The sequence below is a fragment of the Mauremys reevesii genome, unplaced genomic scaffold (assembly GCF_016161935.1).
Source record: "Mauremys reevesii isolate NIE-2019 unplaced genomic scaffold, ASM1616193v1 Contig6, whole genome shotgun sequence".
In the NCBI taxonomy this organism is placed as follows: domain Eukaryota; kingdom Metazoa; phylum Chordata; order Testudines; family Geoemydidae; genus Mauremys; species Mauremys reevesii.
In genome coordinates this window covers 1171286-1186322 of record NW_024100873.1, presented here as the reverse complement: position 1 = coordinate 1186322, position 15037 = coordinate 1171286, and the positions used below count along the sequence as shown (strand labels likewise).

Here is a 15037-nt window from a genome sequence, read left to right as displayed (position 1 = left end):
CAGTAAAGATAGGGTGACATGTAAAAGAGTCAGAGGATTGTTTTACCTTTCGCTTCTGGGGGTGGGTGGGGGGTGGGTGAGTAGATTGCCCAGGTCTGCCCTGACCCGCGGACACTGTGTTGGACCCTAGAAGCATTTGGAGCTCAGCCAAGAATGCAAATAATTTTCGGAGGCTGCAGGAACTGTGGGATAGCTTCAGTCCTCCAGTCCATGCGCATCCATTTGATTCTTTGGCTTTCCGTTATGCTTGTCACGCTGCAGTGCGCTGAGTCCCTGCTATGGCGTCTGTCTGGAGATTTTTAAAAAAGGATTCTGAATTTCATCTTCTGTAACGGAGCGCTGATAGAACGGATTTGCCTGCCCTTACAGCGATCACATCCACATGGTCCATGCGGGAGCTCTTTTTTTATTTTGATTTCGGACTGCATCGCCACCCGTGCTGATCGGAGCTCCACGCTGGGCAAACAGGAAATATTCAAAAGTTCGCGGGGCTTTTCCTGTTTACCTGACCACTGCATCCGAGTTCAGATTGCGGTCCAGAGCGGTCACTGGTGCACTGTGGGATAGCTCCCGGAGGCCAATACCGTCGATCAGCGTCCACACTAACCCTAATCCGATATGTTAATACCGATACTAGCGTTACTCCTCTCGTTAGGGAGGAGTACAGAAACCGGTTTAAAGAGCCATTAAAATCGATATAAGGTGCCTCCTAGTGTGGACGGTTTTGGCGTTAAATCGGTTTTACGCTCCTAAAACCGATTTAAACGCCTAGTGTAGACCAGGCCTAAGATGAGTCACCACCCAAGGAATGTACACAAACCACTACCGTGGAAAAACAATTCAAAATAAGATCATACAGTTACTGGCAACAAAAGTCAAAAAGAAGATTGTGGCAGATCTGAAGTCAGCAAGATATTACTCTGGTCTTCTGGACTGCACACCTGACATCAGCCGTACGGAACAAATGACTTTAATGGTGCGTTTTGTCAGGGCCGTCCCTAGCAATTCTGGGGCCCTATGCAGCCCACTGTGTGTGTGTGGGGGGGGGAAGCAGGCCTCTGCAGGGGCCGGGGGCTGACTTGGGGGGCAAGGGGGAACCACCCCCCAGCACTCACCAGCAGCGCAGCTGTTGCCAGGTCACTGCACTTCCCGCTGCCAGTGAGTGCAGCCCCGGCCCTGCTGCACTGCTCAGGGGAGTGGGGGTGGGGGTGGGGCAGAGCAGGGGCGGGAAGAGGCAGGGCTGGGGCGGGGGCGGGGCAGGGTAGGGAGAGTTGGAGCAGGGGCTGGAGCAGCTTTCCTGGTGCCCTGCGCAGCTGCATACTTTATGGGTAAGGACGGCCCTGTGTTTTGTAACAACAGAACCTAGTGAAAACATCCCTGCAATGGTGACTGTCAGAGAGCATTTTCTAGAATGTATTGACATTGATGATACTACAGGAGCTGGTATGACAAATGTGCTTGACATGAGAGTTCAGGGCTATGATAATTGTGCCAACATGAGAGGAAAGAACAGAGGGGTGCAGACACGGATCCGAGAGTTAAACCCTCAAGCTTTTTTTGTCCCATGCAGTTCTCATTCATTGAAGTTGGTGCTCAGTGATGCAGCATCAGCTTCTAGTGAGGCTGCTGGATTTTTTAATGTAATTCAAAGCATCTATGTATTTTTCTCTGCATCCACTCATCGATGGCAAATTTTGAAGTAACATCTGGGAACGTCCTCTCTGACACTGGAACCACTGAGTGCCACACGATGGGAAAGTCGAGTGGAGGCGATAAAGCCTATCAAACACCAAATTGGGAAGATAGATGATGCCACGGTTGCCATTATGGAGGATAATGCTATGACAGGAACTGTTCGTGGGAGAACAGTGGCAGAGGGAAATGGAATCACCAGGAACATACATAACTTCAAATTTCTGTGTGGCTTAGTGTTGTGGCATGAGATACTGTTTGAAATAAATGTTGTAAGCAAGAGACTCCAAGGTGTTGACCTTAATATATCTGGAGCAATGGAACAACTGGACAAAGGAAAGTCAGACCTACAGTCTGACCAGTCAGATGAGGGATTTCAAAAGGTTCTGAAGAGTGCACAGAAGTTGGCAGAGGAACTTCACACTGAAGCTATTTTCCCACCCATTCAAGCATACAAGATGGGACATTGCAGTCTATATGATTTTATAAAAATATGCTAATGCGTGAATATAATGTAACTGGAATATGCTTCTTGCAAAAGGTCTCTTGTAAGGTATCATTACAAAGCTTGTAATCTACTGAGTGTGATCACCCTATTTGTATAAATGTACCACGCTTGTATCTGAAACTAGAAATATGAAATATAACTCTGAAGGCCTATTGTAATTATGCAAAGTGTGGGCCATTAATGGTGGTTTGGAATCTTGATAGCTCCCATTAACCAGGACAATTGATGGTTCTGTTTTACCTGTAAGTTTTCCTGTATACCTGTGTGCTTGCAAGTGGGAAATGAAGTCTTGCAGTGACATGTGATCATGTCATCTGAACTGGAATCCATCTTTAACCTGGTTTCTTTCCATTGAGAAGGAGGGGGTGGAAACCCAGAGAGGGACAAAGGATTCCTGCCTTATGCAAAAGATTATATAAATGGGTGGAGCAGAACAAAGCAGGAGGAGGCATCATGAGGAATCCCCTAGCTACCACCTGAGCTGGAACAAGAGCTGTACCAGGGGAAAGAATTGTGCCAGGCCTGGAAGGGGTCCAGTCTGAGCAAAAAACTTACTAAAGCATCTCTGAGGGTGAGATTATCTGTATTCAGTTTGATTAGACATAGGCCTGGTCTACACTGCGGGGGTGGGGTCGAACTAAGGTACGCAAGTTCAGCTACGCGAATAGCGTAGTTGAACTCGAACTACCTTAGTTCGAACTACTCACCCGTCCAGACGCTGCGGGATCGAAGTCCGCGGCTCTCCCGTCGACTCCGCCACCGCCGTTCGCGGTGGTGGAATTCCGGAGTCAACGGGAATGCGTTCGGAGTTCGATATATCGCGTCTAGATGAGACGTGATATATCGAACTCCGAGAAGTCGATCGCTACCCGCCGACCCGGGCGGGTAGTATGGACGTACCCATTGATTTGCGCATTTTATTTTGCTTGGTGACTTACTTTGTTCTGTCTGTCACTACTTGGAACCACTTAAATCCTACTTTCTGTATTCAATAAAATCACTTTTTACTTATTAATTGACCCAGAGTATGTAGTAATACCTGGGGGAGCAAACAGCTGTGTATCTCTCTCTATCAGTATTATAGATGGGGAACTATTTATGAGTTTTCCCTACCTAAGCTTTATACAGAGTAAAACAGATTTATTTGGGTTTAGACCCCATTGGGAGTTGGACATCTGGGTGCTAAAGACAAGAATACTTCTGTTAGCTGCTTTCAGGCAAACCTGCAGCTTTGGGGCAAGTAATTCAGACCCTGGGTCTTTGCTGAAACAGATGGGAGTGTCTGGCTCAGCAAGACAGGGTGCTGGAGCCCCAAGCTGGCAGGGGTAGAAGTAGTCTTGGCACATCAGGTGGCAGCTCCAAAGGGAGGTTCTGTGATCACTGAAGAAGAAGACATTTTGATTACAAGGCATGGAATAATCCCATAAGAGACCCCAAACAACAATTCAACGTTGAATTCTTTAACCAGGCGCTAGATTGTGCAATACAGTCAGTTGAAGAACGTTTCATGCAGCTCAAGGAACACCGCAGTATATTTGAGATGTTATATGATATTCCAAAACTCCTCACTATACCTGAAGAAGACCTACACCAGCAATGCAGGGCACAAGAGAACGTGTTGACATGATGACATGCACAATATTGATGCAAGTGACTTTAGGTGATGAACTGAATGCCCTTTCAAGATACATTTCAGCAGGATCAACTCCAAAGGCTGTTCTGGAATAGATGTGCACACATAAGATGACCACCCTCTTTCCAAATGCTCTTGTTGCTCTGCACATACTTCTAATGCCTCCTGTAACAGCTGCTGGTGGAGAATGCAGCTTCTCCAAGCTGAAGTTAATAAAAACACATCTACACTCCACAATGACACAGGGGAGGCTGGTCAGCTTTGCACCCATCTCAATAGAGCATGAGCTGGCACAGACTGTGGACTTTCAGCAGAAAGCAGTTCAAATCTTTGTAACTAAGAAGGCATGGAAAGCACCACTTTGATTATTCAAACGGATTAAAATGCCAGTGTTTGCTATGCAGACAAGAGAAGTTACATTTGTTGTCCAGGTGTTTGAAAGTTAAGGGTTACTTCAAATTTTTGAACAAGGCATTTTAAGTTGTTAGTTCTCCTTTATTGGGGTAGGTACCAGAGCAGTACCATGAGAGGAGTAGAACAGGAAGAAGGCAGAATTGAGACCTTTCAAAATTTTGGCCCAAGCGAGGGGAATGGGGGCATCATTGGAGCTCCCCGCCTCAGGTGTCAGAATGTTGTGGACCAGCCCTGCAGAGACTGGGCAAACTGTGAGAGTCAAGGACCGGAAGACCTAGCAAGGGAAAGAGGGCAGAAAATGGGACCACTCACCACAGGGGATCCAGCAGATAAGGGGGCAAATTCCCAGCCCCCTACCCATTTTAGGAGTTCCACACTGGGGAGAGGGATCTGCCACGTTGGGGGAGAGTCAGAGGGGAAGCGGGGACAGAGATGTGGGCATGGCTAAAGGAGACAGAGGGGGTGTTAGATGCAGGGGGAGGCAGGAGTAGACCAGGGGAGCTGGGGGTATTGGATGGGTGCAGAAGGCTGGGGGAAGGCAGGTTAGACAGGGCAAACTGCAGATGGGAATGAAAGAGGTAGTGCTGGGTAGAAGGAGTGCAGTGACTGGTGAAGACGGGGGAATTAGGAGTGGTGGAGGAGACAGGGACAAAGGTGGGGGTAATGGATAGTGGAGGCAGGGGAAGAAGGTGGAGACAAGTGGGGACAGTTATGGGTAGGGGAGGAGGCAGGGCCAGCAGATGGGAGTTAACAGGTGAGGGAGTTTCCTTTCATTAAGGGTCCCCCTACTTCCCCCCCCTATAATTCGAGCACTGTGCACATTCAGTCTGGTCAGCGCATAGGGGCTCCGAGGGGCTGCAGCATGCTCAGTATAGATGGAATTTCCAGTTACCCCCTATACTTTGCATTGTTACCTAGGGAGAGAGGAGGATTAAGTTTTTTCCCAGGGCAGGCTAAGAGACATAGGTGTGTGTCACCTCCCTGGCTGGGTGGAATGAATAAAGTCCTCAAGGTACCAGCTGAAACTGACCCAGATCAACAAGGGGCCCAGAGAGACAATGCAAATTCCAGTGTCTCATGAATTGACACTCAACTGTGGAAGGCTCCAGCAAAGGCGAGTTGTCAACTCAGCATGGCTCTGCCTGGAGAACAAAGGACAGACGCGTCCAGCAGAGAATAAGGGTACGTCTACACTACGAAATTAGGTCGAATTTATAGAAGTCGATTTTTAGGAATCGATTTTATACAGTCAATTGCGTGTGTCCCCACTAAGCACATTAAGTTCGCAGAGTGCATCCACAGTACCGTGGCTAGCATTGACTTTCGGAGTGTTGCACTGTGGGTAGCTATCCCACAGTTCCCGCAGTCTGCGCTGCCCATTGGAATTCTGGGTTGAGCTCCCAATGCCTGATGGGGCAAAAACATTGTCACAGGTGGTTTTGGGTACATGTCATCAGTTGCCCCTCCCTCCGTGAAAGCAACGGCAGACAATCGTTTTGCGCCTTTTTTCCATGCAGATGCCATACTGCTTTCAGCAGATGGTGCAGTAGAGCTGCAAACCATCATCATTGAACGACCACTTCCACTGCAACTCTGCTCTCCTGTTCTCATGAATCCACCTCGCAGGTCCTAAATATCTATTCTCGTGGCATCCATCGTCAGCCACCTCTTCCACTGCAACTCTACTCTCTCGATAGCAAATTTCTCCATGTTGTCTGCAGGGCCGGCTTTAAGAAGTGTGGGGCCCAATTCGAACAGTTTCGATGGGGCCCCGGCAGGGATGACTTAAAAAAACAAAACAAAGCAAAACAAAAACCCCACAAGTACAAAAAACACGTGGGGCTTGTACTCACTGGGCGGTGCTCCGAGTCTTCGGTGGCACTTTGGCGGCGGGTCCTTCACTCACTCCAGGTCTTCAGCGGCACTGAAGGACCTGCCGCTGAAGTGCCGCCGAAGACTCGGAGCACTACCGAGTGAGTAAAAATTAAAAAGGCACCTCTAGCCAGGGAAGGGATCCTCACTGGGCATGGAGCCCTCTTAGGCGCAGGGCCCGATTCGGGGGAATTGGTGGAATAGGCCTAAAGCTGGCCCTGGTTGTCTGTCATGAGCTCCCGGGAACGTGTGTTCTTCATCAATTAATAGGCAGCATGTTTAAAACAAATAAAAGGAAGTTCTTCTTCACGCAGCGCACAGTCAACTTGTGGAACTCCTTACCTGAGGAGGTTGTGAAGGCTAGGACTATAACAGGGTTTAAAAGAGAACTGGATAAATTCATGAGGGTTAAGTCCATCAATGGCTATTAGCCAGGATGGGTAAGGAATGGTGTCCCTAGCCTCTGTTTGTCAGAGGATGGAGATGGATGGCAGGAGAGAGATCACTTGATCATTGCCTGTTAGGTTCACTCCCTCAGGGGCACCTGGAATTGGCCACTGTCGGTAGACAGATACTGGGCTAGATGGACCTTTGGTCTGACCCAGTACGGCCATTCTTATGTTCTAAGGCAATGAGATCCCCCACCTCTGCAAGGTCCCTCCCAGTCTGACCTGGGGGGAAATTCCTTCCTGATCCCATATAGGACAATCAGCTAAACCCTGAGCATGTGAATTGCCAGAGCTCCCCATGTGATAACTGATCCTCTGCTGTCCTGCCTGCCCTTGCTACTTACTGGCTGTCCCAGCTCTGAACCTGCCACCCCTAATCCTCCACCCACCCACCCCAAATATTCTTTCACATTCACTGTCTGGCTTTGGCTTTTCCAGAACATACCCCTGCAACGTCACCACTGACTCTTCCCCTCATCTCCACATACACTAATTGCCCTGGTTCTTCCAGAGCTTCATCCCCCACCCACCTCCATATTCTGAGTAACTGCTCTGCCTCTGTCCCCCCTCACACAGACCCCCCAGCTCTACCCAAATCTCCACAATAACCAGCCCCATGTCTCTCTGGCAGGCAGGCTGGTCCCCACACCACTAGCTGACCTAGTACTAACGTTAGTAATTATTTGTGTCACTGCAGCACCTAGGAGCAGGGGCAGCTCTAGACCCCAGCGCGCCAAGCAGGCGCTTGGGGCGGCCGTTTCCCGGGGGGGCGGCATTTGGCTCCGGTTGAGCTCCCGCCGGCATGACTGCGGCAGGTCCGCTCGTTCCGGGCTCCGGTGGACCTGCCGCAGGCATGCCGGCAGGAGCTCAACCGGAGCCGCGGGAAGAGGGGACCCGCCGCGGGACTGGGGAAGGGCGGCGCAGCGCTCCGCGCTGCTTGGGGCAGCCTACTGTCTAGAGCCGCCCCTGCCTAGGAGCCCTAGGCAGGGACCAGGACCCTGCTGTGCCAGGCTCTGTCTGAACAAACCTTCCCCCCAGACCCCAACTCATCCCTGCTGAAAACATGCCTGCCCCTCACTGACAGACCCTGGCTCTCCACAGCCTTCCCCCATGTCCCTGGGACATCTGTTGGCCCCTAAAACTACCTGCCCCAGACCCCCCCACTTTACATCCTTATATAACTGCCAGTCGGCCCCCCCACCCCTCAGAGAAACCCTGGGGCTTCCAGAACCTTCCACTTCTAGTCACTGCCATTCCCCACCTGCCAGACCCTGCTCGGCCAGAACCTTCCGCCATGACCCATTTTGTGTCTCCCTTTGGCTGAGGGTCTGTTCCCCCATCACTAACTGACCCCGTGTTGCCAAAACCTTCCACACATCCCCCAGCGCGTCCCTGCTGAGAACATGCCTGTCCCCCACTAACAGACCCCGGTTCTGCCACCACCTTCCCCCTTCACATCTCTCACTGACTGCGTCTGTCTCGCCCAGCCCTTATCCCACAGAAACTGGCTCTGCCAGCAGCTTCCTTCACCCCAGCCAATACCAGATTTACCATGGCACCACTGGCACCCAGCCTGCTCTTCTCTGCCCCCCACCCACCACTATTTCCTGCAGGGGCAGCAGGCAGAAGCTTGGTCCTGCACACTCCCCCTGCCCACCTCTTCCCCTGAGTGTGCCGTGGTCCTGCCCCTCCCAGTGCTTCCCCTGCCGCTGAAAAGCTGTTCGCCAGCGCGAGGGAGCCACAGTGTGCTCACCGCTTGGGGAGGAGTCAGAGAAGAGGTAGGGGGTGGAATCAGGGCATATCCCCTCCAGCCCCCTGCTATGAGCCGCTCAGGGCAGAGGACTGGGAACACCCTTATGACCCCAGTCCATACCCTCAGCCCTCTGCCCCGACTCCTGCACCCCCTCACACACACCAGACCCGTCCTGACTCCTGAACCCCCGTCACACCCTGACTCCTGCACATCCCCACCCTAAGCACCAAACAGGAGCTCCTGCACCCCCCCTTCCCACTTGCACCCCTGTACCTATTGGGTTCCAGGCACTTGCACCCCTGTACCCACTGCCAAAGGATCCCCCCCAGCCTAAGGGGAGGATCTACAGGATCTCAAAAACCCAACTGATTTTGGGGGACAACTAATAAAAGAACAGGGACAGGAGTGTGGTCAAAGGGTCATAAGAAGGGAACCTGACGGGGACACCGAGCAGAGAACCCCGGACAGCGCCCACTGCTCCTCGAAGGCGTCAAGGGAGCCAGCGGACGCCGCCCAGAGGAACTCCGCCCGGAGACGTGAATGGACTAAGGATCGGAAACAAGCCCCACAGTCGCAGGAGTCTCCATTGGCCAACCGCCTCTCCCTGGTCACGTAGATGGCCATTTTGGCCAGGACGAGGAGGAGGTTGACCAGGAGGTCCCGCGACTTTGTGGGGCCACGGATAGGGAGTGCATGGAGAAGCAGGTGGGGGGAAAATTGCAGCCAGAAACGCAACAGGATGTTGGTGAGGAGCCGGTATAGGGGCTGCAGCTTGGCGCACTCTACGTAAACGTGCGCCAGGGTCTCCCTCACGCCGCAGAAGGGGCAGGTGTCTGGGACAGGGGTAAACTGCACCAAATACACGCCCGTGCTCACGGCCCTTGCACCCCTGTAGTGGGGTAGTTACCCCACTCCTGCCCAGAAGGACTTAAAACAGCCCTGGGAGAGGGCTGTATCAGGGAAGCTGGGCTGATTGGGGAAACAGTCTCAGCTGTGGCCACACCTCAATCAGGCCCAGCTGGTCCCTATAAGAGGCTGCAAGCCAGAAGCCCCAGATCTCTCTCTTCCTTCAGAGAGAGGGACCTGGCTGCTGGGAAGCTCAGGGTACCTAGAGTGAGGCAGGGTTGGGGAGCTCCAGGCTGGCAACTGCCCAGGCTGCAGGGCCTTGTCCAAGGCCCCATAGAGGCACTGGGTTGCGAAGAGGCAGCAGGTCCAGACCCAACCTTGCCTATGATGAGTGGCTGACCCTGCAGTCTGCCCCAGGGTGTGGGGGTGAGTTAGTGACTGGCTGTAGCCTACGACTGAGGCAAGGTGGGGATAGGAGGTGGGGGTTCCCTGGGGAGGGGAAACTCTGAGACTGAGGGGTGTATGGCCAGGGGCAGCACCCCAGATAAAAGGGCATACCCCCACGCTCACTATGTCATCTCTATCCACCGCCCTCTGCAGTTATCTGCGCCATCACCAGAGTATCACGATTGTGCATCCAGAATTTCCATACGCACAAGATGTTTTCCCTTGTCCGCTCCCTGCCAGGTGACATGTAAAGGCACAGTCAGTAATGGACACCACAGGGAGACACTAAGTCACTTACCTTGGGTCCCAGGTTGACATGGCCGGTCTGATGATGTCATCTTCGAACGAAGGTTCAATACCGTGTAACCCTCTTCATCCTCCATTGGCCAGGCTTGTCCCGCGTTTAATTCTTTTCAGCAGATACTCAGAGGAGGGAAAAGAGCCAGCTACTAACTGACCCTCAGGCTCTCCAGCAGCAGCACTGACCCTCCTCATGAGAAACCACAGGAAGTTCAGGCTCTGCACACAAGTAACACCCAACTCCTCTGCCTTCCCCCACAGCTCTGAGGCTATCACTAGACTCTGCCAGCATCTCTCCTGCAACTTCTGCTGAGCCTCAGAAAAGTTAACTTTCATTTCAAGGGTAGGGACTCAAATCAATGGTGTTACTCAGCGTAGAAAACCCTCTACGTAGCAGTAAGTTTTTGCTGGATCAACCTGTTAGTTTCCTACAAAGGGAATTACAGCGGAGCGCTGGCTCTGCCATAGCAAAGTTCTACACTAGCTTTCTGTTTAAAGGTTGATTCTTCTAAGTGCTCTAAAGTCCACATGGAAACTTGAATTTATTTGAAATATGCTGCGCCTCGTGGGGCTGCAGGGTACAGCTAGTCGTCCAAATTTGTGGCCATTTGAGCCAGGGGTTCCTGAGATGCAGCCCCCCAAAAAAACAGCTTTTCTTAAGGTTGACCAATTCTAGCAACATTTATTTGTGCCGACCTAGTGTTCAAACCATGGCTCTGATTGTGGCCCATGTGGTCTGAATCATGGCACATCTACCCCAGCTAGTGCACAGCACCCATTGACTCTCTGCTGGAGCAGGGCTGCAAACAGTATTGCAGAAGGAGTTTAGCTCTATATTAGCTACATGCCTATGCGCCCGCACTAAGCAGATCACTGCCCACGTGGGACAGAGTAGGTGAGAGGGTTTCCAGCCCACCGGTTCTCAACCTTTTTCGGCTCAGGACCCATTTGTAAATGTTTATGGTCTGTTACGACTCAGTAAATAGCCTGGGGTGGTTTCGGTCAGATCCTGGCCCCCAGAGCTCTGCTTTAGCTCTGCCCACAGTGGCGGCTCCTGCAGCTCCTGTGCTGTGGGGCTGGCTGGGCTTGGCTCTCTGTCCCAGGCCTTACAACTTCCAGGTTTGCAGTGTCACTCAGGTTTTGCCCTGGCCCCCAGACTGGACCATATTTGCCTGAGTGCAGGTGTGACCTGGCTCGTGGGGTTGCAGTGCCATTCACTCAAATCCAGCCTACCAGGACTCCCATCACCATGACGGCTGGGCCAAACCTGAGTGGTGCTGGGACCCCAGAGGTTACAGTGCCTGGAGCAGGGAGGCGAACCCAGCCAGCCCCATGGGACAGGAGCCACAGGAGCTGCCACGTGACCCTTTGAAACATTCTGGAGACCCAGTTTTGGGTCCCGACCCATGGGAGACCCTGTTCTAACCTACCAGCTCCCACTGCAGCTGGTTGGCTCAAGGGGCTCTGCAGTCATCAGTGAATGTGACCAACACCCAGCCGGTGTCAGGCTGAATTAGACCCAGGGCAGAAATCTGAAAAATGTCTGTAGCCATGTTGCTAAAATCTGCCTCTGTGTCAATGGGGTTTTGTTCTTTTGGGAAATGTAACCTGAGTACGGCAGATCAGAAGGTGCCTATCACTTAAAATCTATCTTTTGTAGTCAGTAAATTTGTTTAACTGTTTATCTTTACCAGTGAGTTTGCCTGAAGTGTTTGGTAATCTGCTCAGGTTTGCAAAGGCTGGTGTATATCCACTTTCCATTGATGCAGTGCAAGATGGTATATTCCTGAGGTACTGTGCTGGGTGCTGGGGGGATTTCTCTGTGTGATTCATGAGTGGTTCTGGGAGCATTCATGCAAGCTAGCTGGGTGTGGGGTCCACATATGGTTGTGCTGAGTGATAACAGCACCTGGAGGGGTTTGCTGCGGGTCACTAGCAAGGCATGTGACAGACAGCCCATGCTAGAGAGAGTTAAGGGGGAACAGCGGTCCCATGGTCCCAGGCTGCACCTCGGGGATCCCATCGCAGTGTGTGTGTGATCTCCAGCTGTGTCTGATCTGTAGAGGATGTGAGTTTGTTACAGCCCCAGTTACAGAGCCTGGTACTTTTGTTAAACTGTAGAGGCTCTAAAGGTGCCTGGTTCAAGTCCTGATGGTGCTTATCATACATGCAGATGTACTCTGGGTATTAACTGCCAAAACTCATGATGTGGAGCGTGGCCAAAGAGAAACCTCTGGAAACCAGGAAATGAAATGTTAAGATATGACAGGCTACCCCTGTAATTCAACCTTAACTTTGCTCCTTGAAGCTTGCAATAGCAACTGGGAATGGGCCAAAAAGCCGAGTGATGTAGTAAAGAAACATGAGGAAGGACTGAGAGAATGTGTCACTGTTTGTGTTGTGTTCCATAGATTTGACGTGTGTCTGCAGGCCCTGCAAGCTGTGTTCACTGTGCCAGGGGTAGCTGTATTGGATGGGGGAGGGTAGCGGAGATGACATGGAGATCTGAGGAGAGATGCAGGTGTATCTTGAGGGATCAAGGTTGCCTCATTTCAGCACCAACTAGCAGAGCACAGAGGTTTCATTGCCCAGGGGCTTATCAGCTCCCTGGTGGCAGACATGGCAGTGGTGTCCTGGGCTTAGTGAGGGGTAAGTGAAGGCAATGTCTCAAAAGGAACCTTCGGGGCAGGGTGAAGTGATGGTAACACCTAGCCAGTTTGGGATGGTTTGTGTGGCATAGGTGCGGGGTTGGAGTATAGGCTGGGGTAGGTAGACCCTGTTCCCCACACCTGCCCTAAATCCAAGTTTTGCCATAGCAAAGAGAAGGTGTTAGACTTCAACGGATTCCAAGGTCAGAAGGAACCACTGTGATCATTTAGTCTGAACTCCTGCATATCACAGACTTCCCTGAATTAATCCCTGTTTGAACTAGAGCGGATCTTTTACAAAAGCATCCAATTTTGATTTAAAAATTGCCAGTGATGGAGAATCCACCATTGCCTTTGGTAAGTTGTTCCAATGGTTATTTACCCTCACTATCGCACCTTATTTCAACACTGAATTTGTCTAGTGTCAACTTGTAGCTTTGAGACCTTTGTTTGCCAGATTGAAGAGCCCTCTATCAAATTTCTATTCCTCATATAGATACTTACAGACTGTGATCAAATCACCCCTTAACCTTCTCTTTGATAAAGGCATTGAGCTCCTTGAGTCTGTCACTGCAAGGCAGGTTTTCTAATCCTCTAATCAGTCTCATGGTTCTTCTTCAAACCCTCTCCAAGTTATCAACATCCTTCTTGAACTGTGGACACTAGAACTGGCCACAGGATTCCAGCAGTGGTCACACCAGTGTCAAATACAGAGGTAAAATAACCTCCCAGCTCCTAATCAAGATTCCCCTGTTTATGCATCCAGGGATCGCATTATCCCTTTTGGCCACTGTGTCGCCCTGGGAGCTCATGTTCAGCTGATTATCTATCATGACTCCTAAAATACTCTGTCCTACACTGCTCATGTGCTTTGTGCTTAGGGTGTCCTGGAGCATCTGTAAGGCTAGAGTGCTACAGTGTGTTCTCTGAGTGTTGGTACGTTGCCTGAAGAGGGAAGAGTTAAGGTTGTGTTGTATTGTGGGGTGGGGAGAGTCACCCGGGTGTTTATGCATCAGTGACTTATGTTCATTTGCAAATGTACATGCAAAGCACATTTTGTATTTGACCAGCTTTTGCTGCTACACCCCAGCAGGTAAATAGAGAGATTTTCACAATGAATGCAGTCAGTTCAACACTAGTGAAAATTTCAGATGAGAACAAGAAGAGATCTCACTGTCAGAGCAACAGCTGGAAACACACAAGCATGAGCCTGACTCACGGACTCTCACAGGAAATTGCCTTTGGTCAAGAAATTGCATATATGTGTGTGTGTGTGTGTTTGTGGAGGGGGGGTTGTTCACACCATCAACATCCTCTGAAGCTGTGGGCTAGCTCAGGTCTGTGCTTCCTGTCCGTGCTAAGTGCTGCCATTCGCTGCTCTCACCTCCCACTCCCTGGGCTCTGCCTGTGTCCCAAAGACCTCACCTACTGGTGAGACAGGGAGGGCTGCTACGGAATGGGGGTGGGAGAAGGGTAATGATGAGATGATGCCAAAAGGACGGTTACTCACCTGTAGTAACTGTTGTTCTTCGAGATGTGTTGCTCCAATCCATTCCAGTTAGGTGTGCGCGCCGCGCGTGCACGGCTTCTCGGAACTTTTTTCCCTAGCAACCCCGGCGGGCCGGCTGGCGCCCCCTGGAGTGGCGCCGCTATGGCGCTAAATATATACCTCAGCCGGCCCGTCCGCTCCTCAGTTCCTTCTTGCCGGCTACTCCGACAGTGGGGAAGGAGGGCGGGTCTGGAATGGATTGGAGCAACACATCTCGAAGAACAACAGTTACTACAGGTGAGTAACCGTCCTTTCTTCTTCGAGTGATTGCTCCAATGCATTCCAGTTAGGTGATTCCCAAGCCTTACCTAGGCGGTGGGGTCGGAGTGAGACGTGGCGGAGTGTAATACCGCAGAGCCGAAGGCTGCGTCATCTCTAGACTGCTGCACCAACGCGTAGTGGGAGGCGAAGGTGTGGACCGAAGACCAGGTGGCCGCTCTGCAGATGTCCTGGATGGGGACATGGCTCAGGAAGGCGGCTGACGAGGCGTGCGCTCTCGTAGAATGAGCGGTGAGTCGGCATGGTGTCACGTGAGCCAGCTCGTAGCATGACCTGATGCATTGAGTCACCCAGGAGGAAATGCGCTGGGTAGAGACCGGCTCGCCTTTCATGCGATCAGCGACTGCGATGAAGAGTTGGGTGGAACGCCGAAAGGACCCTGTCCGGTCGATGTAAAACGCCAGCGCCCTACGGACGTCGAGGGTGTGGAGCTGTTGCTCCCGGGGCGAAGCATGGGGCTTCGGGAAGAAGACCGGGAGAAAGATGTCCTGATTAAGGTGGAAGGCCGAGACCACCTTTGGTAGGAAGGCCGGGTGAGGACGAAGCTGCACCTTATCCGCGTGAAAGACGGTGTAGGGGGGGCCCACCGTCAACGCTCGGAGCTCCGAGACTCTCCTTGCCGATGTTATGGCAACCAGGAAGGCCGT

The 15037-nt window shown here is 51.7% G+C and overlaps 1 protein-coding gene across 3 annotated transcripts in view; it reads right to left on the bottom strand.

The window, feature by feature from the left end:
- The window catches only part of LOC120394448 (C-type lectin domain family 2 member B-like), a 1239960-nt gene that overhangs the window by 238732 nt on the left and 986191 nt on the right, over window positions 1-15037 (bottom strand). The window lies entirely within an intron of this gene.